Below are 26,576 nucleotides of genomic sequence, written 5' to 3' on the forward strand. Positions count from 1 at the left end.
CACACCACAAGTGCATCAGGTACTGGAGTCACATGGTGGTACCTGTGGCTCATGAAGACAGAGGACTATGAAAAAGGAATGCATGAGCATTCGATCTTCTCTACTATGAGAAGTAGAGGAGATCAGTGTCACAAAAGCTGTGATACAGAGATGTGGGCTAGAAGTGTTGTCTGTGTACATCACATGTGTGTGTCTGTGTACACGACATGTGGTACACTCACAATGTCTTATCGCCTTTCATGAAACATGACCATCCTGCCATTTGTGTTCAACTTCAACCAATGATTTAGTTCCTGAAGGACAACAATCCAAACACCCAAAAACTTCTTCATCAGTGATGGGCCGACCGTTCAATATCAAGGAAAGAACCTTCCAGATGGGATTCACTGCTGTAAATTGGAGTTAGGTACCTGGAAGCTGGTTACAGAAAAGGGCCTGCTTATGGAGTTGGAGCCACCATGAAGCTAACTGCAAAATCACAAGTAGCTAGGGGTACGAGTCCGACAATCCCCCGGGGCTAAAGCCCTTTATAACACACTCCTACCTCTTAAAGTCAAGCTCATCTACGTGGAAGAGGAACGGATATGCAGAATAAGCGCAATCCTTCCAAAAGAGCTGCCCACTAACAAAGGTACTGAGCATTAATCAACTTATTTGTACTATCCACAATCCATCCACGCTTCTTTTACAGCTGCGAATGGAGGACAATATATGGTACTGTGCACCATGGACACGGTCATCATCTTAATCCATCCACCTGAGAAAGTCACTCAGAGGCATGTCCAAAGAAGCCCAGCAGTGTCTAAAGCATTGTTCGAAAAGCCAAATCTGTGAAAATATTGATGCATGCTCAAGTGACTTGTAAATGTTTTAGTCAAGTGCAGAGCATGTGAGCGGTAGCCTGGTAAACCCTCCCTCCGGAAATCTCATTTCCATTTGATTTCAGAAAGGAGTCTGGTCTGAAACGCCTTTCTGCAATAATCGCTGTGGGCTGGAGTTGGGCGGGAGTAATACCGTTGACTGACAACCCCTTCAACCAATGATCGTTTTTCCCCTTCAGCCAATGAGCAGTTCATTTTGACGAGCTCCAGACTATGTGACGCAACGGGACTTTTGGGACGGCCATGCCGAAAATAGGTTGCCTTATTGGGATACATGCGTGTCACTCCCCGCCCCTGCCGGTTCTCTAAATTTATATTTTTAAATAGGCTCTGTCATGATTAATTGACCACATATATGAAGTTAAACAACTAAATTCTATCCAAACGATATCTTATAAGTAAATTCCGTGCCTCAAAAAAGAAGTTTGAAAGCGTTATAAAACTGAAAGTAAGAAGTGAGGGCACTCGCACAAACAACAATGGCTGCCGTTCGTCTTTTGTCGGCGGCTCTCAGGCTGCACTCGGGTTCATTCGGGCTCACTCGAACTCGCCACCTGATTGGCCAACTGTCGCTGTCAATCACAGAACAATGAGCGACGACGCTGATAGGCTCGTCGGCTCGGCGAGCAGAGCGATTATTGGAGAAAGGCGTTTCAGACCAGACTCCTTTCTGAAATCAAATGGAAATGAGATTTCCGGAGGGAGGGTTTACCAGGCTACGTGAGCGGAGCGGAGCGGGTGGAAATGCCGCTCGGCGCTCCAGGGGGCTGGTTTCACGCTCGCTATTCGCTCACGTCGACTCCCCCCGCGCCCCGCTCCCCGTCGCTCCTCGCTCACGTTGATTTGCGCAAATCTCGCTCCATGCTCCGCTCAAACCGGGTCGCTCAACAGTAAAAAAAAGAAAAGAAAAAGAAAGTAGAAATTCTAATGAAATCTCGGTGCCTGTGCACTGCTGGATGTGTCTGTGTGTCTCTGAGTCCGTGCGACCGGGCATGCTCAAACATTCGGTGCGCGGCCCCCGCGAGGGCGGCTTGGAGCGGGAGGCGGTCCTCGCTCTGAGTAGCGCTCCAACCTTTTTATAAACCAGCTCCGTGCTCACGTCAAAATCGCGTCGCTCCGCTCCGCTCACATGCTCTGGTCAAGTGTTTCAGTTACAAAATACTTAATTTCAATATTAATTGCAAATATTGTTTGTCCTTCCAAATACATTTATATGGAAGATGAGACCTATTGTTATTGCTTCAATAATGAATTACTATATTTTATTGATCATTTTTCATTATATTTCTAACATAAAGCAAACATATTCACTCATAACATTGTTATGAGTGAATATTTAGCTAAAAGAGTTAAGTGACTATGGCACCGCCTTGTAAACAAAATACTATGGTCACTACCGTAACAATACAGTCACTACCAAAACACCAGTTATGTTGTCAAAAATCAAAGATAGTGAGTTATCAACCAATATTTTATGATAATGATTGGTTAGGTGTATGTGTTATGTCAACAATGAATGTTTAGCAAAAAGAGTTAAGTGACTATGGCACAGCCTTGTAAACAAAATACTATGGTCACTACCGTAACAATACAGTCACTACCGAAATAGTGCAGTCACAACCGAAACACCAGTTATTTTGTCAAAAATCAAAGATAGTGAGTTATCAACCAATATGTTATGATAATGATTGGTTAGGTGTATGTGTAATTTCGACTATCATTAATTCTGAAATCAATATAATCAACTTTATACATTTTACAAAGAAATATAGCATTTAATTTTGATAAATCTTAAGAGTTTAATAGCAAAAAAATCTGTTAAAATATTCATTTTAATCTATTTAATTGTAGAAACCACCTACATTAATTTTTAGAAATAGTCTGTACAGGGGAGGATGAAAAAATAAATTAATACATTCATATAAGCAGGGTTGAGCTGTAGGGGGTACGGGGGGGTACGGCGTACCCTTAGTTCTGACACTGTGGGAGCTGGGGGCGCGCGTGCACGCACCGTCAGCGGCGGTCTTTAACGCCTTAAAGTTTAAAAACAATAGCCTCTCAAGGTTCGCGCCGTCAGTGGCGAGCCGTTCTCAATAGCGTCTACCTGGCTGCTTTTTTGCATAACATTAGGCTACTCGAGAGAAGACACGCACTTGAATTGAATGTGTTACATTCCTCTCACAATGACAGACAACATCTCTGCACTGCAAGGTGTGAAGGGGATCGCTTAGCAGAGGACCCAGTTCTCTGAGACAAGACAAAGACAAGTTGTCTGATTATTTTAAGTAGGCATACTTATGTGTGGGTGAGTCTATGTAAAGGGCTTTTATATCAAATTAAAAGGAAAATAAAATAATTAATTTGAAACAAAAATAAAAACAACAAATTAACAATGCAACAATACAACAAAATAATAATACATATGATTACATTAATAATCACATGTTGAATACAGTATTTCAACTAGCACTGAGCTGAATGGCTATGTGCGCGCGCGTGCACGCGCGCGTGACGTCATAAAATACAGTACCCTTAGTTCAAAAATCCACAGCTCACCACTGCATATAAGTATCTTTATTTTAAGGTAATTCTACATGTTTCGGTAGTGACAAATTTTGGGAGAGGAAAGATATTCCAAAAGATTATGAAAATACAATATGATAATTGACTGTATGTGTCCCTTAGATCTGGTGCAACGTGAATATGGTCAAAGTTTTTCCAAAATAGAATTAAAATTTCACACAATTTCCAACTCTGAATTTGAACCAATTCGGTAGAATGGCTCACCTAGGCTATTTGAAAATAGCTGATCTACAAGCTCACAATAAGTTGTGTGCTTGTAGATCTGCTATTTTCAAATATTTTTGTACTTTTACTTTTGGTACTTTGGTACATTTTGATGCCAATACTTTTGTACTTTTACTGAAGTACATTTTGAATTCTGGACTTTTACTTGTAACGGAGTATTTCTATATTGCAGTATTGGTACTTTTATTTGAGTAAAGAATTTTAGTACTTTTTCCACCACTGACACACACACACACACACACACACACACACACACACACACACACACACACACACACACACACACACACACACACACACACACACACACACACACACACACACACACACACACACTTTTAACCACACAGAAATCACAGGATTAATCAGACAACACACCAAAGAGACGCAGCAAGAAATTAAACAGTATTCATATCACTTTATACACGCACGCGTGTGACTGTGTGTCATTACCATGGATGTGTGAAGCACACTTTTCCTCAGGGACCATGCCTGACACTCTTTCTCTGTGTGTTAACCCCTTGTGTGCACTCCCCCCCCCCCCCCATCCCCTACTGTCTTTATGTAGTGCGATATGCGTTGTGAGCTTGTAGATCTGCGATTCTCTTTTCAATGCCGCCCTGATTCTGATGTCCTCACAATAGTAGGCTAATACAAACATAACGTGTGTGTGCGTGCGCGCGTGCGTGCGCGCGTGCGTCAGTGGTGGAAAAACTACTCAAATGTTTTATTTAAGTAAAAGTATCAATACTGCAAGGTAGAAGTACTCTGTTACAAGTAAAAGTCCGGAATTCTAAATTTAGTACAAAAGTATTGATATCAAAATGTACTTAAAGTACCAAAAGTAGAAAGTAATCATTATGCAAAATGTCCCATCTCACAAGTTTTCAAATGTGTAAAAATGTAAAAAAAATTGAAAAAAGCAGATCTGCAAGCTCACAATGTGTCGCATCGCAACGCATTGTGAGCTTGTAGATCTGCTATTTTCAAATGGCTGAAATGCATTAGGGTTGAAGTGGTTAATAATATATGTTTTGCAATTGACTTTTTTTTTGGTCCCTAACATTCATCGAGCTCTGGACTTTTTTCTTTTTACCCCCAAATTGTCCCCCCTAAAAACCTGTTAGGAGTACGTTTCAGGCAATTTAGAGTTGAATGGTAGTACTTTGTAGTGACTTTTTTTTTTGGTCCCTAACATTCATCGAGCTCTGGACTTAGTAAATTTTCTTTTTACCGAAACGATTTTCTCTTTACCTAAACAAAAGTTTCGGTAAATTGTCCCCCCAAAAACCTGTTAGGAGTACGTTTCAGGCAATTTAGAGTTGAATGGTAGTACTTTGTAGTGACTTTTGTTTTGGTCCCTAACATTCATCGAGCTCTGGACTTAGTAAATTTTCTTTTTACCGAAACGATTTTCTTTTTACCCCCAAATTGTCCCCCCAAAAACCTGTTAGGAGTACGTTTCAGGCAATTTAGAGTTGAATGGTAGTACTTTGTAGTGACTTTTTTTTTCGTCCCTAACATTCATCGAGCTCTGGACTTCGTACATTTTCTTTTTACCGAAACGATTTTCTCTTTACCGAAACAAAAGTTTCGGTAAATTGTCCCCCCAAAAACCTGTTAGGAGTACGTTTCAGGCAATTTAGAGTTGAATGGTAGTACTTTGTAGTGACTTTTTTTTCGTCCCTAACATTCATCAAGCTCTGGACTTAGTAAATTTTCTTTTTACCGAAACGATTTTCTTTTTACCCCCAAATTGTCCCCCCAAAAACCTGTTAGGAGTACGTTTCAGGCAATTTAGAGTTGAATGGTAGTACTTTGTAGTGACTTTTTTTTTGGTCCCTAACATTCATCGAGCTCTGGACTTAGTAAATTTTCTTTTTACCGAAACGATTTTCTTTTTACCCCCAAATTGTCCCCCCAAAAACCTGTTAGGAGTACGTTTCAGGCAATTTAGAGTTGAATGGTAGTACTTTGTAGTGACTTTTTTTTTCGTCCCTAACATTCATCGAGCTCTGGACTTAGTACATTTTCTTTTTACCGAAACGATTTTCTCTTTACCGAAACAAAAGTTTCGGTAAATTGTCCCCCCAAAAACCTGTTAGGAGTACGTTTCAGGCAATTTAGAGTTGAATGGTAGTACTTTGTAGTGACTTTTTTTTCGTCCCTAACATTCATCAAGCTCTGGACTTAGTAAATTTTCTTTTTACCGAAACGATTTTCTTTTTACCCCCAAATTGTCCCCCCAAAAACCTGTTAGGAGTACGTTTCAGGCAATTTAGAGTTGAATGGTAGTACTTTGTAGTGACTTTTTTTTTGGTCCCTAACATTCATCGAGCTCTGGACTTAGTAAATTTTCTTTTTACCGAAACGATTTTCTTTTTACCCCCAAATTGTCCCCCCAAAAACCTGTTAGGAGTACGTTTCAGGCAATTTAGAGTTGAATGGTAGTACTTTGTAGTGACTTTTTTTTTCGTCCCTAACATTCATCGAGCTCTGGACTTAGTACATTTTCTTTTTACCGAAACGATTTTCTCTTTACCGAAACAAAAGTTTCGGTAAATTGTCCCCCCAAAAACCTGTTAGGAGTACGTTTCAGGCAATTTAGAGTTGAATGGTAGTACTTTGTAGTGACTTTTTTTTCGTCCCTAACATTCATCAAGCTCTGGACTTAGTAAATTTTCTTTTTACCGAAACGATTTTCTTTTTACCCCCAAATTGTCCCCCCAAAAACCTGTTAGGAGTACGTTTCAGGCAATTTAGAGTTGAATGGTAGTACTTTGTAGTGACTTTTTTTTTCGTCCCTAACATTCATCAAGCTCTGGACTTAGTAAATTTTCTTTTTACCGAAACGATTTTCTCTTTACCGAAACAAACCGGGATACGATACGATACAACTTTATTGTCAGCTTTCACTGAAATTTGCTTTGTGTCCATGACGTCACCGTTCAAGATACAGGCAGGACGTACACAATACATTACACAAAGTACATTACAGGACATACATCACAGAAGTAGACAGAAACAAGAACAGTAGAACAAATCCTCTTGGTTTACCGATTTTGGTTTAAAAGCAGAACAGACTGATGTACAGCAGAACAGACTGATGTACAGAAGAGTTCTTTAGCCTGTTTTTCTTATATTTAGGGACTCTAAAAAAAGCATCTGTGTCATTTTTAGATGTCACCGTTGGCTATTCAAAAAGTAGCAGATTTACAAGCTCGCTGTGAGCTTGTAGATCTGCTATTTTTGACTAATTTTTGCATATCTTTGAATATATATATTCTAAAAGTGGACATTTTTAACTCTGTTACAACTTCTGGGGGGTCCCTGGAACAACATATTTTGAGATGGGGGTCCACGGCCAAATGCATTTTCAAAAAAACTGTTGGATTTACAAGACATTTACAACCCTAACCCTAACTTGGAAATACTCCAGTACAGTAAAAGTACCTCAAAATTGTACTTAAGCGCAGTACTTGAGTAAATGTACTAAGTCCAGAGCTCGATGAATGTTAGGGACCAAAACAAAAGTCACTACAAAGTACTACCATTCAACTCTAAATTGCCTGAAACGAACTCCTAACAGGTTTTTGGGGGGACAATTTACCGAAACTTTTGTTTCGGTAAAGAGAAAATCGTTTCTGTAAAAAGACAATTTACTAAGTCCAGAGCTCGATGAATGTTAGGGACGAAAAAAAAAGTCACTACAAAGTACTACCATTCAACTCTAAATTGCCTGAAACGTACTGAAAACTGAAACTAACAGGTTTTTGGGGGGACAATTTGGGGGTAAAAAGAAAATCGTTTCGGTAAAAAGAAAATTTACTAAGTCCAGAGCTCGATGAATGTTAGGGACCAAAAAAAAAGTCACTACAAAGAAAGTAGCCTAAGTTAATGTGCCTCATGTTTTATTATAATATGTAATAGTGAGCAGTATAGCATTCATGTGCAATGGGCTTCCATAACATTTCTGGAGCAGGTAAGTTATTTGGAAGTAGGCCTACAGTTTGTCAGAAATTAGCGAATCAGCGAATATTGATATACAACGAGCATGCATTCTCCTTTCATGACGTTAGCATGGACTGTCTGGTGTACAATTTACGGTACAGTTCTTGCTTTCTGGGAAACCAGTGACTACTGTGAAGAGATCATTTGGAGTCCAGGGAAGACTGGAGGACTGTCAGGAAAGTCTGACTGGCAGCGGGGAAGACTGCATCTGGGAAAATGGAATGGAAAATTCTTGGCCGAAACCGAATACCGAATACAGGAAACACTTGGCCGAAAACCGAATAGCCGGAAATTATTCATTAAAAAAAAAAATATATATATACATTTTAAAAGTTTTTTTGTACCATTTATGTCATGGCTGTGCCTCTGTTGTAGAGCTACATGATTATGGCAAAACTTATCATAACTATAATGGTTCCATATTGAGATCAGTTATTTAACACAAACATATTTATTTATTGTGTAGAAATAAAATATAATATGCCTCAAAACATTACCCTGCCATATTCAAGAAATTAAAACAAATATTGAATAGCCTATCAAAAGGCATTATAATGTCTGCAGTTGCATTATTGCACACAGCCAAAATGCATTAATAATATTAGGTCTGCCATTCTTTCCTTTTGAAGAAGTCACTTTCAGTTTCATTTTTGCAAGACACACACACACACACACACACACACACACACACACACACACACACACACACACACACACACACACACACACACACACACACACACACACACACACACACACACACACACACACACACACACACAATCAAACAGAAGCGTTCACAGCTGGTGTTAATTATTTTCCCCTGCGCGAGCTCTTAACTAGCGCTGGTTTGCCAACTAATGTTACACCCTCTGACAAGTGGATTCTAGTTTTCAACAGCAAATCTTGGTTACAAAGTTTGCAGGGCAGGCTGTTCCTTCCCTTACTACTTCAGTTCAGACAGTGGTGAGTGAGGGGAGGGGAGGGGAGGGGAGGTGAGGACGGTGCGAGGAGGAGGAATGTGGCTGGGCTGAGTGCGCTTGGAGAGAAGCAGCAGCTCTACTCCTCCATACAGAGAGACGCAACTGATGTATACTTCTCCATACAGCGGTGTTTTACCGGATTTGTGATTTTTGATCAGATTGTGCTGTTTGTGTAGGACTTCTAAACGCCTTTGTTTGAACGGCTTTTAGCGCGTCTAGGAACCCATATGCAGAACCGAAATTACAAATTTGTTATGGGTGCCCGGTACCGACCATTTCTTTATCGGTTCCTACTTGGAACCGTATTTCGGTACCCAACCCTAGCTACCACTGAAGAACATCTCAACTGGGTACAGGCTGGAGAAGTCCAGGCTGGTGCTGGAAATCAGACAGTCAAGTGACCATTTGGTCAGGAATGCAGGTGCCAAGATCCGGACAGGCAGAGCATGGAAGGCAGAGGACTGTGTGGACGACGCCATCTCCAGATTACAGCACCAAGAGCTTGTCGGAAGAACACAGCAAGGAAGGCGTGGCTTGGGCTGGGGAGAGCCACAGAAGCTGTGGTCGAAAGCATCCTTGAAGGAAAGGAAGAATCTGGTGGTCACAGAAGTGACAAGGATGGAGGAAGACAGGTTCTTTGCCAAGTCTATTGGCCAATGCCAGCAAGGCCAGTGGACAAAGTGGGAGGGCCTCCTACCAAGGTCAGTAAAATGGAGTGACCTGTGGAAGATGCCTCAGGCAAGGCTAAGTTTTCTTATTAGAGCTACTTATGACACCCTTCCAAGTCCAACAAACCTGGCACGATGGTATGGCTCCGAGGACATCTGTGGCCTGTGCGAAACAGCCAAGGGAAATATCCGCCACATCCTGTGTGGCTGCTGGACGGCCTTGGCCCAGGGTCGTTACAGGTGGCGGCATGACCAGGTACTAAGGAAGCTAGCAGAACACACAGAAAGCATGAGAGTCCTGGCCAATGAGAAGTCAGGATTCCAACAGAGGCAGCTGGTTCAGTTTGTAACAGCAGGAAAAGCCAGGAAAAACTGCCCAAGAGCGGACAAAACATCGGTCCTGGCTCCAGGCAAAGACTGGTCAATGAGAGCAGACCTTGACAAACAGTTACGCTTCCCCATTGACATCACCATCACCACACTGAGACCCGACATGGTCCTGTGGTCGACAACCGAGAAGCAAGTCCTGTTAGTCGAGTTGAACATTCAGGAAGCGTACGAGAGGAAAAAGGCACGGTATGCTGAGCTAGTGGCAGAAATCCAAGAGAAAGGCTGGAGAGCAACAACCTATGCAGTGGAAGTTGGATGCCGGGGCTATGTTGGCCTGTCAACCAAACGCTTCCTGAGGGACATTGGCTTCACGGCAGCAAAGGTCAAGAAGGTCCTAAAGGATCTCTCGGAAGAAGCGGAAAAAGGAAGTTTCTGGCTCTGGATGCAAAGAAAAGACAGGGGTTGGGGGAAACGAGATGCCACCTAGTGAAAAAACCTGATAATCGAAATCCAGCTGCAGGGAGCGGCAGGGAGACGTCCCTGAACGCTGCCCCACCATCCTGAGATGTTCTGGTGATTAAGGGGTGAAACATCAGTGAAGGATGGCTCCCAGCTGAAGACCCTGCAGCTGGTATTTAGATATTGGCTGAAGTGGGTCTGACAGAAGTGCCCCGTGAGGTTCCAACATCAACCTAAAATATTCAACCATCAGGTATGCGGCCAGGTGCAAGCCTGGCTCAGGGAGGAGGATGCCCCTGCCATGCAGAGTCCAGCGGCACTCCCTGGTGAGCAAGGGGAAAAACACCAGGCCAGGATGGCTCCCAGCTGAAGACCCTACAGCTGGTGCATAGGCACCGTCGGAGGTGCGTCAGGCAGATATGCCCTGCAGGTACCAACATCTGCCTGTAAACAAAATTTGTAGTAATGAGAAGTAATTTGTTCCTAATAACAACATAATAATTTTTATTAAGCAAAAAGGTAGGCAGAAGTATAATGTGTCATGAAGTTAGCCCGGAATGGCTGATGTACAATTTACGGTACAGTTCTGTAGTAATGAGAAGTAATTTGTTCCTAATAACAACATAATAATTCTTAAAATTCCTGCCAATCACGCATAAATGCGATCTATTAAATAGCGCACTTGGCCGCCAATCACGCATAAACGCGTTCTATTGAAAAAACTGAAAAAATGTTGAAAAGATTTTTTTTTTTTTTTTTTTTTTCAATTTGACCCAAAGACCAAGGAGATATGATTTTTCGAAGGAAAAGACTCCCATCCACTTCCTTGTTAACTTAAACACCTAAAAATGATGTATCTCGGCTCCTGAGTACTTTTTAAATTTCAATGAAAAATCTCTGGCAGACAACAGCAAAAAATCTGAAATAACTCTGGCAGACGAAGTGTTAAGCAAAAAGGTAGGCAGAAGTATAATGTGTCATGACGTTAGCACGGAATAGCTGGTGTACAACTTACGGTACAGTTCTGTAGTAATGAGAGGTAATTTGTTCCTAATAACAACATAATAATTTGTATTAAGCAAAAAAGGTAGGAAGAATATAATGTGTCATGAAGTTTGCCCGGAATGGCTGATGTACAATTTACGGTACAGTTCTGTTGTAATTATATGTAAAGTAACTTGAAGTAAGTGGAAATAACATTAAATAAAGGCCTAATAAAGAACACATTTGTTCTAACGAAACCCTTACAGTAGACTAATAGTAGCCTAACATCACATCGTGTAGTAGTTGCGGGGTTCTTATTAGGCTTTGTTAGGTCTTATTAGGCTTTGTTAGCCTCTAGGAATTATGTTCCATAATTAGAGTATAACTGTGTTTGTTTCTGTCTAATAGCAGAGAACACCAGGTGTTCATTTTGCGACCATTTTTGACTGAAGGACAGTCATCTCGCTAGTGGCCATTGTTCAGGAAAGCCATTTAAAAAAAAAGAAATGTTTTACACAAAATGAGTTTATAGCCCAGTTAGACTCTTCACATACCAGAGTATATCTGACAGACATTTCAGAGCTTAAATCGACATGTAAATATGAAATAAATGCATAATCATGTATTAAAATATAAGGTTAGAGCTAGCATGTGCTAGCATTGCTAACAAAATCCTTTTCCATCCAAACATTTCGAAATCGCGGTAAAATCCGCTATTTCTACCCGATCATTTTGAAAGGTATCACTAGTCTGTTGGCTTGTGTCTAATGAGAATGTCAAATAAAGATGTATAAACAATCATATTTTGTTAAAACTGTTGTGAAAAGGTATCTTAGTTAAGTCCTCCTGGTCACTGGAACCAGCCGGTTCCAGCAGGGGGGCAGTGGCAAACACTTACGGTGCGTTTTAACAGCGGGTGACTCTCGGGCGATCGCGGGCGACATCGTCCAAAAGATAAAGAAAGTCTATGAGAGCCGGCGATCGGGCGAAGTGGGCGGGGGGGCGATGAAAGATGGATTTTCTTTATCTTTTGGACGATGTCGCCCGGCATCGCCCGAGAGTCGCCCGCTGTTAAAACGTACTGTTAGTCTCAGAGAGCATACAGATGTGCCACTTCACACGTTACTGTTCTTTCCCTGAAAGTGCCCTGAAAATGCATTTTTTTCCTCCCTGTTCTGCCCTTAAACATGCACTGTTTTGCCCCTGAAAAGAAGTTGTCACTACACACCCCCGTTTTTCCCTTCAACAGACATCCATATACATGAGAACAAAAGAATGTGTTTTGAAGAAAGACTCATTATGAGGCGAAAGGTGATTTGAAGAGGTCCTTGACCAGTTGCTCAAATTAATTAGCATCATAAAAGCAGTGATCATCAAAATAATTCAGCATTTTAAATGCCCTTCTTTGTCCCTCTTATTGCCCTGGGAATCCCCTGAAAATGTACTGTCTTGCCGATGGCAGGACATTTGAAGTTTTGAAATGGCACATCTGTACATAACAAAGAGTGCCTAACCCTAAACCATTAAACAAAGGATATGTAAATCCCGCTATGCATGATGGGATTGATAGCCCTGTTTACTATCTTTGAATGAGATCCATTCAACTGGTCTTTTCTCTACTGAAGAGTTTTAACTTGACTTCAGTTCTATAAGCTGTAGTTTCAAAACTATTCACTCAATCTTATTAACCAATATATCATTATTTTGCTATGATTCCCTGCTTTCATATGACATGAGAAAAAAAAATGCTAGATGACTGTCTCCCAGTCAAATTTGGTCACCATTTCTAATAACACCTTTTGTTACGTTTCATTCAATGTCTAATTAGAACATAATTAAGGGATAATAGTGGAAAATAAGGGTATAACAACGTTTGTTTCTTTCTAATAAAAAAACATTATTGCTAATAAGAAACACATTATTTGTAATAACGGCTTATTATGTCAAATTAGTGTACCGTAAATTGTGCTGCGACCGAAAAATCTTAACTAGGTACAGACTCAGTGAGCACAGTCTTGCGATCAAGAAAGGTCGTCACAGGCAGACCTGTATCCCGAGAGAAGACAGACTATGCACCCACTGCACACAAAATGAAGTGGAAACCGAGCTACACTTCCTAACCGTCTGTCCATTGTACCAAGACATCAGAGACACATACTTCCCACAGATTACAACCACACACAGAGATTTTGAAAACATGACCAATGACAAAAAACTCCCATATCTGCTGGGCGAAGTACAACAATGTGCAAACACAGCAGCAAGATTCGTGAGTTGCTGTGATAGGAGAAGGATATCAAACGGAACACAAACCTAAAGACTAATCATTGTGTATATTCCTGCACTATACCTGCACCCAGTGATCTTGGTAGAAATGGATCTATTGAAGATCCTGACTTTCAAATGTACATCTTTTTTGTTTTGATTGTATTGCTGTATTGTTGTATTGTGCTTTCTGTTTTGGCAATGTAAACGTATGTTTTCTCATGCCAATAAAGCCCTTTGAATTGAATTGAATTGAATTGTGAAGTGTGTGTGTGTGTGTGTGTGTGTGTGTGTGTGTGTGTGTGTGTGTGTGTGTGTGTGTGTGTGTGTGTGTGTGTGTGTGTGTGTGTGTGTGTGTGTGTGTGTGTGTGTGTGTGTGTGTGCCTTTCGCCAGAGCAAACGGTCAGGGTTTGTTTGTCAAATTTCAGAGATTGCTAGTATAGGGAGATTGAAAAAAAGAGTGATTCTGCCTTGTATGTGGTCTTCTATACATACACCTGTCCAATAGGCTCTATGCACAGCAGCCATATAGGAAAGAATTTGAGCCTCTTACTTACTTCCTTCCACAGGTGTTACCAATGATATTAATGAAGGCTCTGTTCCATTCTGGTCAAACAGAGTCAGGGCGCCAAATGGACCCGTAAGGGTCCATTTGGTTCCATTTGTACACTCTCAGAGTTATGATGGTCCTACAAATGTGAAAGTTTGAGAGGCACTGTGCTACACTAAATGGAACAGAGCCTTCATTAGAATCATTGGTAACACATGTGAAGGAAATAAGGAAGAGGCCCAATTTATTTCCAATATTGGCTGCTGTGCATAGAGCCTAATGCATTGGCTACCCGTCTATCGAATAGATTTTAAAATAGTACTTTTTGTGTTTAAAGCTTTAAATGGCCTAGCCCCACCATTCATCTCCGGCCTTTTAATCTCGCTCCCTGCCACTATAGGTTGCTTAGGTCATCCACCCAACAGCAGTGCTGTAAAGTAACTAAGTACATGTACTCAAGTACTTTACTTAAGTAACGTTTTGAGGATTTTTTTTTTACTTTACTGGAGTATTTCCATTTTCTATACTTTTATTTCTACTCCACTACATCTCGGATCCAAATATTGTACTTTTACTCCACTACAATTATTTGAAAACTTCAGTTACTGGTTACTTTGTAGATTTAGTTTATTATTACAAAACCCACTTTCAGCCCTATATTATACATCTACAAGCACACAATGCGTCGCGATGCAACGCATTGTGAGCTTGTAGATCGGCTATTTTCAAAATATCTCATACATTTGAAGACATGGAATGGGTCATTCTGCATAATGAGTATACTTTTACTTTTGGTACTTTAAGTGCATTTTGATGCCAATACGTACATTTTGCATTCCGAACTTTTACTTGCAAAAGTGTATTTCTATATTGCAGTATTGCTACTTTTACTTAAGTAAAACATTTGAGTACTGTTCTCTGCTGCTGCCCCTAAACTCTGGAACAAACTTCCACCCCAAGTTCAGCCCCACATATTGACATTTTTAAATTAAACCTAAAGACCCACTTGTTCTCCTTCGCTTTGAGCTCAGTCTGTGGGCGTTTGTTTAGACTGGATTTCATTTTCTCTTTTTACTCTTCTTTCTCTGTTTTTAATCTGTCTGTTTGCTTTCTGTTAATGTGCTCATGCTTCCATTGATGTGTTCTGTGATTTTAGTATTTTTGAACTCTGGGACGTGTTATCGTTGTTGTTTCCTCCTGACAAGCACTTTTTTTTTATCAACACCTGTTTTTAAAGATGTGGTGAAGTGCAAATTACATTTATCACACTTTTAGAGCTTATCCCTGGTCATAATAGGGACACACCTAACCCTAGACAAAAATAAATAAATACACAAATCCATGTTTGTGTGTTTTTATTCCAAAAAGTCCCTAAAAGTCTAATTGTGAATAAATAGGAATAGACCCTTATGAATAAATAGGAATGCTTTAATTCACCAGTGTGATTCCCCATATCTGTATATTTTCACCACCTATTTGTTCACCAAATGTTCATTTATTTTCGCTTACGTTGACATTTCCCAGTGTATATGGACACTAGGGTTCATGTGGTTAAATGCCTTGGTGCCAACACACGAAAAAAATAAATAAACAAACCTTCACCCAATTACCCTCAATTACCAGTTGTATCCAGATTGTCTGTTGTCCGCCTTTCCCCAGTGGTGGAAAAAGTACTCGGATATATTACTTAAAGAGATGGTGCCATGGTTTTGCACTTTTCATGTGTCTATGAGGTTGATAGAACTTAGTTCATTAAGCCCCTTGGTGGTGTTTTTATGGTGTTTATGTCTTCTCTGACTATTTTGAGTTTCTACCTGGAGGCTGAAACCTTGAGGGTCAAACGTGTCAATAGAGTACTAACCATGTGAACCCCCGCATCCTCCTTCTTGGGGGGAAGTGGGGAACACTAGGCAAACATTGGCTGATCAACGTAGATAGGCAAAGTTTTGGCAAATATATTTGGTGTAGACTGAAAAACGTGGTGCAAATACAGAGACAACTCAGTTCCAGTTGAGTTCAAGTCTAGAGGGTTTAAGTGGTTAAAGTTTAATGCCTTTCACTGCAGTGGTTTCTCTTAAGGTTGCTAACAAATAGTCAAACCGTACCACAAACAATACTTCTCTGTCGATGCAGGACAATTAAATTAGGTTTCCAAGTCTGAAGGGCTGAAACCTTATTGTTTTCCATTAGGTTTTTATTAGGGTCCTTCGTCCCTCAGCTTTTCACAAAGTCCTGTGAGAAATACCATGCAGTGCTGCAAGAATTACCAAGCTTTTTTACTTAAGTCAAAGTAACAATACCACAACACAGTCTATGGTACAAGTAATACTCCTGTGTTCACAATATTACTCGAGTAAAAGTACACATTATTGGCATCATACTATACTTAAAATACCAAAAGTAAAAGTACTCGACATTTTTTCAAATACTCTGTAAATGCTAGAGGAGTGGTTCTCGAATAGCATCTGCCATTGCAAAAAAAAGTGCCCTTGGCAGAATAGGTCTGGCCCGTCTCAATAGAGATTTGATTTCTCTCCCTCCGAAGTTGTGAGGGACCAATCAGGGCCCAGTATGCAAATATGGGGGCAGAGGATTTTTTATTATTTGCCACTCGGAAATACAGGTTCCACACAGAGATTCCAGACCAATAGGCTCTATGCACAGCAGCCATATTATCACTTCCTTCACAGGTGTTACCAATGATACTAATGAAGGCTCTGTTCCATTTAGTCTAGCACAGTGGTTTCCACGACCCCCATAACTCTGAGAGTGTACAAATGGAACCAAATGGACCCAGAGTTACACACCTGTAAGGGGCCATTTGGAAGCCCATGAGGGTCCCTGGACCCCAACTGTAGACCCACTGGTGTAACAGAGTGTTTCCAGTGAGTCAACATGCACAATATTTGCACCCTGACTCTGTTTGACCAGAATGGAACAGAGTGTGTGTGTGTGTGTGTGTGTGTGTGTGTGTGTGTGTGTGTGTGTGTGTGTGTGTGTGTGTGTGTGTGTGTGTGTGTGTGTGTGTGTGTGTGTGTGTGTGTGTGTGAGAGAGAGAGAGAGGGGGGATACCAGTGGGTCCCCAGCACAATGTGTTAATGAAGCGTTAAAATCCTTTTAACCACTTTAACAATATTTTATACTTTGGCTATTCATTTTTTTGGGGAAAAATCAGATTTTTGCTAATCTTTGAACGTATACATATTTTTAAGCGAACATGTTTAACTCAAATCTTTGCCTATGGAGGTCCCTGGCAAGAACTATTTGATACGGTGGTCCTTAGCCAAATAGGCTACATATCAATAGGGGGGTCCTCGACACGAAAAAAAGTTTGAGGACTATATAGAGACTTGAAACTTTTCAGCAATAATCAATAACGATATGCAAACTCAGTTAAACCTATAGCGTGTTCACAGTTGGGCCAGATGGTGGCATTATAATTAAAGGTTAATATTTTCAACATTTTCAAAAGGCCATCTAACACTCCTACACTGTGAATGTGACTGAGACAGAAAAAAACTTGGCATGAATCTTACTCTTTTTCTGCTTTTGGTTAATTCCCGCCAGGGGGTCCGCCACAGCGGGTCATCCGTTTCCATCTGTTCCGCGTCCCCCTGCATCGCGGTCACTCCAGCCACCCTGCATGTCCTCTCTCACTGCATCCGTAATAGGCTCTATGCACAGCAGCCATGTTGGCAAGAAATTGGGCCTCTTCACTCACTGCCTTCACAGGTGTTGCCAGTGATACTAATGAAGGCTCTGTTCCATTCTTGTCAAACAGAGTCAGGGTGCTGATATTGTGCACGTCGGCTCACCGGAAACACTCTGCTACACCAGAGGGTCTCAAAGTGTGGTCCAGGGTTACACCTCTTACGAGTGTGTAACTCTGAGAGTGTACAAATGGAACCAAATGGACCCTTACGGGTCCATTTGGTTCCATTTGTACACTCTCAGAGTTACGATGGTCCTTGAAATATAACCACTTTGCTACACTAAATGGAACAGAGCCATTAGAATCATTGGTAACATCTGTGAAGGAAGTAAAGAAGGGGCCCAATTTCGTTCCAATGTGGCTGCTGTGCACAGTCCTATATCCCCTTTTGGCCGTCCTCTTCTCCTGACGTTTGTGGCATTTGTGGCGCCCCCTATGTGTCTAAGTCAGGGGTCTTCAACAGGGGGTCCGAGACCCCTAGCGGGTCCTCCGGGTAACTACAGGGGGTCTGCCAAATCTTTGTGTGGTGGGGAACATTAGCCGAAAACAGTAGATCTACAAGCTCATAACACCTCGCGCTGCGAGGCGTTGTGAGCTTGTAGATCGGCTATTTTCTAAGACTTGGCATAGAGGGAAAAATAAAAAGCCAATGGTCAAGTCAACTAAATATTGAGGGTTTCAAAGGTCAACTGTCTGAAAATACATGTTTAACATGAATCCGTATTGGAACAAGTCTATGAACCTACAGTATCTATGAAATCTAAGACATTTTTTAAATCTGCAACACAATCTAATTCAATCTAATTCTAATTCATTGGGGCGTCCCTGCTTCATCTCTCTCTCAGCTAGGGGGTCCTTGGCCTGAAATATGTTGAAGACCCCTGATCTAACTGAAATGACATTGTTTAAAGGTTTTTCCAATTTTTTATTCACACAATCGTAATCTTTTGCCATTCTTTGTAAAATAGACCCCTCACAAAGCTTTGGAAGCCAATCGGAATGGAATTATGACAAATCTGTATGGACAATATTTCTTAATTTGGAAATAAATAATTCAGAGATTCCAACTGAACTGTTTGCATGGATGCTAAATGAAAATAATCCTTGTTTACATGCCTCAAAGCATTTAATCAGATTATTTCTTTTGACAAGCACTGCCTGTTTTTTTTTCAGTCGATTTCCTGTTGAGACCAACCAACCAAAGAGAAATGATCTAAATAAGTGTTTACATGCTGACATTCTTTCCTGTTGATCTGAATATCAAAAGGTTTATACCACCCCTCTCAACAAAGTTAATATATTCAAGTTGACATTTACTTCATTTCATCCTAGACTTTTTTTCATTAACTCTGCAGTCTAATGAGACGTGGTTTCTGAATGGTGTATTTTATTGTGATGATGATGGAAGATCGGCTAGATTGTTGAATGTGTCTGTCAGTATCATGTCAGTGTCATCGTCAGTGTGATGGTCAGTATCATGGTCAGTATCATGATAGTATCGTGATCAGTATCATGGTCAGTATCATGGTCAGTATCATGGTCATTATCATGTCAGTATCATGGTTAGTGTCATGGTCAGTATCATGTCAGTATCATGGTCAGTATCATGGTCAGTATCATGTCAGTATCATCAGTATCATGGTCAGTATTATGGTCAGTAACATATTAGTATCATGGTCAGTATTATGGTCAGTAACATATTAGTATCATGTCAGTATCATGTTAGTATCATGGTCAGTATCACGTCAGTATCATGTCAGTATCATGTCAGTATCATGGTCAGTATCATCAGTATCATGGTCAGTATTATGGTCATCCTATTAGTATCATGTCAGTATCATGTCAGTATCATGCAGTATCATGCAGTATCATGCAGTATCATGTCAGTATCATGGTCAGTATCATGTAAATGAATTGCTTAGGCGTGTCGGCCGCTCCCCGTCTGAAATGACCCTAACTCAAAAATCCATCCCACGCAAATGCGTGGGATGGATTTTCCTGTTCCTTTGTGGCAACAGAAGGAACAGGGTACTATAAGTCTTAAATATACCGCAGTAACGCAATGGTTTTTGGAAAAATTAGCTAAGTAACCGAATACTCTAATTACTAAACTAACACGTTAGGTTACTCTGTTATACTCAAAAAGGTAATCCGATTACAGCAACGGCGTTACCCCCAACACTGTTCCTCACAGACAATGCCATCATTGGTTTTAATAGAGAGCCGTTCCTAATAACATGCCCCGACGAAAAGGTCAATATTAACTCAACAGCATATGAGCTCTAGGACCCATGAGACGGATTGGAGGGAGGGAGAGAGAGAGAGAGAGAGAGAGAGAGAGAGAGAGAGAGAGAGAGAGAGGGGGGGGGGCAGCGTCTATTAACATTTATGAATAATTTAATCCTCCATAGCTGGCCAAAGTCCAAGTGCATAATTCACTAATTGCAATCAGAGAGGGAAAGCTCTGGTAGCAGAGAGCCTGGTGTGTGTGTGTGTGTGTGTGTGTGTGTGTGTGTGTGTGTGTGTGTGTGTGTGTGTGTGTGTGTGTGTGTGTGTGTGTGTGTGTGTGTTTATACTTGTGAGGGCTGAATGTCCTCAGAAGTAGAGTAGAATTTGAGAAACAATTTTCCTTGTCCTCACAAGATAAATTGTTGTTTTAGGGTTGACAAATATTTTTTAAAGATACATACATTTACGATTAAAAAAAGATTTAGGTTGGGGTAAGGGTTAGGATTAGGCTTTCCCTATTCTATACTTGTGTGGGTGATGTCTCATACCGAAAAATTGCCGATCCAGGACTATAGCTCACAAGCTCACAAGCTCACAACGCATCGCAGTGCGACATGTTGTGAGCTTTCTTGCTATCTCTTTCGGCTATTGCCAGCTATATTCAATAGTAATAATTCAAACCGAAATTCATTGATGTCCTCATAAGTCTAGTAATACAAACGCGTGTGTACGTGCGTGCGTGCGTGGGTGTCTCTCTCTCTCTCTCTGTGTGCGTGTGCGTGTGCGTGTGTGTGTGTTAGAGATACAGAGGCAGGGGAATTGGCTTCTGTGGATGTAAAGGAGGGGAGAACAGGACCGTGCATATCGCCCATGCACAGTAAAGCTGTTTTCCACAGCGGAGCTTATTTCACACCACAGGCTGTGACAAGCGGATGCGTTCAGGATGTACATCACACACACACACACACACACACACACACACACACACACACACACACACACACACACACACACACACACACACACACACACACACACACACACACACACACAATGTTTTCAATATTTCAAAGAGGATGCAGGATTCATTGTGTAGTAATGTGTAGGGATTTTACCCTCCGCCACTGTATAAATAATAATGACAATCTGTTTGGTACCAAGTCATGACAAACACTCTGCCTATTATAGGCAGTGGTGGAAAAAAATAACAGACCTCTCAGAACAAACTGGCAAGACTGCTACACAAGCTGGACCCCAGGACTCACCTAATCCGATCTCACTTTGTTATAGTGTGGGACGGCTTAGGGAGGAAGACAGAGTACAGCAAACTTGCAACGGGTCTGGTCTTACTCAAGATGCTCAGAGGAACAGTGACCTCGTGTCTGTCAAAATACTTCTCCAGAGTGAGAGACGCCCATGGGCATAACACCAAAGGGAGTACAGCTGTAATCGGGCCAAACTAGATATTTGGTAAATTGGGCCCGGCCCGGTGACAAAATTGTTTCTAAACAAGCTTAATTGCAGGGTGGGGGGGGGGGGGGTGATAGTTTTATACAACTAGATTCTGAGAATCCCGGAAAAGACGCGCTGGGATTGGCCAGTAGTGACTTTGAGTGGCAGTTGGGGCAAACGGTCACCCCAAAACATGATTTACGATTTTGTGCCTATCGGTACATAACTCGGGCGGCGCTGAGTCGGCTCAAGCAAACTTCTCAACGTTCGGCATGGCGACTCGCTCACTTTAGCTCACTCGGCGCTGCCTCTCGTGGCTCAAGATCGCTTGATAGCAGGGCGGGAATATGCCGTTTTCAATACACGATAGTGCACTTGGTGATACAAGCGCGAAATTTGGCACAGATGTCCTTCATATGACCCTAATTGATAATCAACCTCTGGCCACGCAAAAAATCCTAAGATTTCAAGATGGCCACCACCACTTTTCAAATGGCTGCAACTGGGCCAATGTTTTGGACTATATCACTTTGCTGGGGCTTATTTTAATGTATGAGAATATGTTCTGGAGGTATTTCTACCAAGTACGATAAAAAATAACATTAGGTTCCAATATGGCGGCATGTTTTCCAATATGGCTGCCGATAAATTGCAGAAATGTGCATTTGCTTATGGTTCATCCACATGAGCTTGTAGTACATGTCTGTGTATTAATTACCATACACGGAATCCATTTATGGAACATTTGAAAGTGATTTATTAGCTTGGTAAAGCTTAGTGCTTACTTTTTGTTTTGTTATAAGTCATTATAAACACATTCTCATTTACAATGGTGGCTGCGCAAGTGACAGGCCAGTTTACTAGCAACTGCAACCACAGAGGGGTGTGCAGATAAGTCCAAACTTAAAGCATTTGCAGTGTCCAGAACATGCTTTTTTACATCCACATCGTGTCAGCTTCTGGCATAATTTGGCAAACAGGACTGCACAAGAGTGACTGGCCCTGTATATGTCCTGCTTGGAATGCACTTCACTTGCATTCACTTCCTTGTAGGAACTACTTCTATGAAGTTCTATCGTACATGAGTACTATGAACTCCTCAATGACTTGCATACGTTTATCATTTATTGCAAAAGGTGTTGAACCTAATTTGGAGAAGTTGTCTGCCATGCTGACCTTTTTCCCTTTCCATGGAAGGACGAAACTGTGTGGCATCCCCTGAATGCATGAAAGAAGCAAAGACCTGATGACTTTGATTCAATAGCTGATGCAATTTCATGAACAGGGATCCATCTGAGATCCTTCCCTCCTTCCAAAGGCAATCCACAGCTAATTCAAGCCAAGGCTTTGAACAAGTGAAACTGTTATGTCAACAATGTCAGTATCTGAGGCAGAGCTCAGAGGATAGCATCTGACACATCATGATTCGCAGCTCAGATACTGACGTTGTTGTCATAGCAGTTGCACTTGTTCATATTAAGTAAGTCTGAGACTTATTGTCAGTATCAGCTGAGAACGCAGGGGTCTTATAGACCCCCTGGTATTGCTGAGGCGCCACACTCACCGTACCTACTCATACACTGATCCTGACCGAACCCATGACCATGTGATCCGAAGGTGAAAGCTCTACCGACTGAGCTACCCAGACACAAAGACTTGGCTTGAAAAAGCTGTTGAAGAACCTCAGATGGATCCCCCTTCATGAAAATGCATCAGCTATTGGATCAAAGTCATCAGGTCTTTGCTTCTTTCATGCGTTCAGCAGATGCCATACAGTTTTGTCCTTCCACGGAAAGAGAAAAAGGTCAGCACCTGTTTGAGAAAATATCCCTATATACAGTATATATAAGTTTTTGTATTTATTGGTGAACATATTGAAAAGTCTGTTGCCCTAGGTCATTAAAAAGCTACCAAATCACTTTAAAATGTGCTATAAATTGATTCTGGGTATGGTAATTAATACAAATACATGTGCTACAAGCTCATGTGAATGTACATTTATGCAATTTATCGGCAGCCATATTGGAAAATATGCCACCATATTGGAACCTAATATTATTATTTTTATCTTATTTGGTAGAAATACCATCAGAACATATTCTCCTACATTAAAATAAGGGGGAAATCAAAGATTTACAGCCCCAGCAAAGTGATATAGTCCAAAATGTTGGCCCAGTTGCAGCCATTTTGAAAACCGGTGGTGGCCATCTTGAAATCTTAGGATTTTTGCGTGGCCAGAGGTTGATTATCAATTAGGGTCATACGAAGGACATCTGTGCCAAATTTCTCGCTTGTATCACCAAGTGCACTATGGTATCAATTTCCCGCCCTGCTATGAGACGTCATTACATCTGGGGCACAGATGTAATGACGTTTTTTCCCGGTAGCGTGCCTTTGCGTCCGCATTCAGCTTCTCTCTGTATGGTATCTCTCAGTCACACATTGCCCGGTCCATCTTCTGTCCTTTACCAATACATTTGTTGTAGTGTATGCATTCAGGACACGTTGTGAGTAACTGTCAATGTTGTCGATAGGAGCTGTATAGTGAGCATCCAAGATGGCCACCGGAACTACGTCAGTCTGGGCCTGGCCACGCCTTTCGCCCGATCACTATACTTTATCTGCAAAAAAAATGTCTGCGGTTGCCGGAAAAAGAGTGTCGGCAGCGAGATTCTATCACAGGGGATTGGTGTCGGCAGTGTAATGCTCAGCGAAGCACGCCACCAGACCAGGTAAAAAGATTGGCCCCCTCTGGGGGTGGAGTCCTTGTTTTCTATTTTTTTGCATTCAGCCAATCGCAAGGCAGGCAGGGCGTGGCTTGGTAGCATCTAGTTACCATTAAAGCATACGCGGGGGGTGGGGGGTAGCGGGGGTAGGGCATGCACACACACACAGTCAAGCTGCTGTGCAGTGCAGTGGGACTGACTGAGTGACTGAGCCTACACAGACTATAGAGTCAACGTACCGCGCTGCACTCCGGTCCCGGTGGTGTCGCCTGCCTGCAACGGATCTGATTAATACGACACAAGTTGCTTATTGTGAACACAATAAGCTTATTGTGAACACAATAAGCTACAAATTAAGCCGAAGCCCGACAAATGTGACACCCGACAAATGTGACAACCCCGTCGGGTCCCGGCGGGTTCCGATGGGCTTGGACAGAAATCTTAATCTCTAAGAGGGAGCTCCTCTGACCTTGCTCCCTTTAAATTACACAGACATGGGGGAACATGCATTCCACTATTTTGCCACCAAAATGTGGAATGCCCTACCAACAGCTAAGAAACTTCTCGATAGGCTTTATGCACAGCAGCCATATTGGAAAGAAATTGGGCCTCTTCCTTTCTTCCTTCACATGTGTTACCAATGATTCTAATGAAGGCTCTGTTCCATTTAGTGTAGCACTCTGGTTCTCAAACGTTTTAATTTCAAGGACTACCATAACTCTGAGAGTGTACAAATGGAACCAAATGGACCCTTACAGAGTTACACACCCATAAGGGGCCATTTGGAACCCCCTCAAGGAACCATGAGGGTCCCTGGACCACACTTTGAGACCCACTGGTGTAGCAGAGTGTTTCCATTGAGCCAATATGCACAATATCAGCACCCTGACTCTGTTTGACCAGAATGGAACAGAGCCTTCATTAGTATCATTGGTAACACCTGTGAAGGAAGTAAGAAGGCCGAATTTCTTTCCAATATGGCTGCTAAAGGAAATTTTGTATTAATATAACGGGCATAATACCACAATTTCTACGTGTTTTATTGATTTGTCTAAAGCCTTTGATCGTGTTAATCACAAAAAAGTTGTTCCATAAATTACAGAACAGAGGGGTTCCTACATTTTTTATAAGAATCCTGGCTTTTTGGTACCCACATCAGACAATGTGTGTTAGATGGGGTAACTGTGTTTCTGCTCATTTCACAGTAAATCATGGAGTCAGACAGGGAAGTATTCTGTCTCCTTTGCTTTTTAATTTAGATATGGATGGCCTATACCTGTATGGTTTTATGTGGGCTATATATGATAAGAATATACTTAAAGTACCAAAAGTGCTCATTGTGCGGAATGTTCCATTTCACAAGTTCAAAATGTATAAAACAATCTTTTGAAAATAGCTACAAGCTCACAATGCGACACATTGTGAGCTTGTAGATCGTCTACTTTCAAATGGCCTAAATATATATAGAGCTGAAGTGGTTAGAGTATGTTTTGTAATAATAATCAAAATCTACAAAGTAAAGCTTCCTCTGAGATGTAGTGGGGTAGGTAGAAGTAAAAAATATTGAAAATTGTAAATACTGAAGAAAGTAAACATACCAAACAAATTACTTAAGTACAGTACTTGAGTAAATGCACTTAGTTACTTTCCACCTGTGTTGTGTTGTGTTGTGTGTTGTGTTGTGTGAACCCCCCCTCAATCATCCATCACTTTAGCTGACGAGTCCCAAATGTCATCCTTGGTGATCCCTCAGCGCTCCACTAACTCGATATAGCGACAGGCCGGAGATGTCGTATCGAACGGCGGGCGAAAAAGTTTGGATGCGGCCCGTGGATTCATTAAGGGGCCACCTGATAAATGGCATGTGGACATGAGTGGTTTCAGGGGAGCCCTCTGTGTACGTTCCTATTAGACATTATGAAAGACCTGTCTTATGGTTTCTTTTGTTGTCTCCGCCAGGCCGAAAGGCATGGCGAGAGTATGTTTGGCACCCTGTCCGTCCGTCCGCGTGTCCGTCCGTCCGTGTGTCTGTCTGTGAACAGCTAATCTCCGGCACCGTTGGCAAGGCCGCTGCGAAACTGTGCACACACTCTCTGCCCCGAATTTTTCTGATTGGCCTGTTATAGCGCCACCGGGATGCCAATTTATGCAAAACACATTTTTGGAAATCACTCCTACAGATTTTGTCCAAACCTCACGCCAATCGGTACACAGTATCTCTATAGTCATGTGATCAACACGGATCTGTCCGATTCTCCGTATTCTATCCTGATTGGCTAAGATTGGCTTCCAAAGTTTGCAGGATTGGTTCGTTTTGAACAAAATGACTCAAATCATCAACGCAGCATGCAATTTACGTGAAATTTTGCGCACACCTTCCCACTAGGCCGAGGAAGAAATGCCACCCTTTTCACATTGGCCTGTTATAGCGCCACCAGCAGGTCTAATTTAGCAAAACAACTTTTTGGATCAAAATGCCTCACATCATGAATGCAGTGTCCGATTGAAAGAAATGGCA

The sequence above is a fragment of the Gymnoscopelus microlampas genome (assembly GCF_963454915.1).
Source record: "Gymnoscopelus microlampas genome assembly, chromosome: 22".
NCBI lineage: Eukaryota > Metazoa > Chordata > Actinopteri > Myctophiformes > Myctophidae > Gymnoscopelus > Gymnoscopelus microlampas.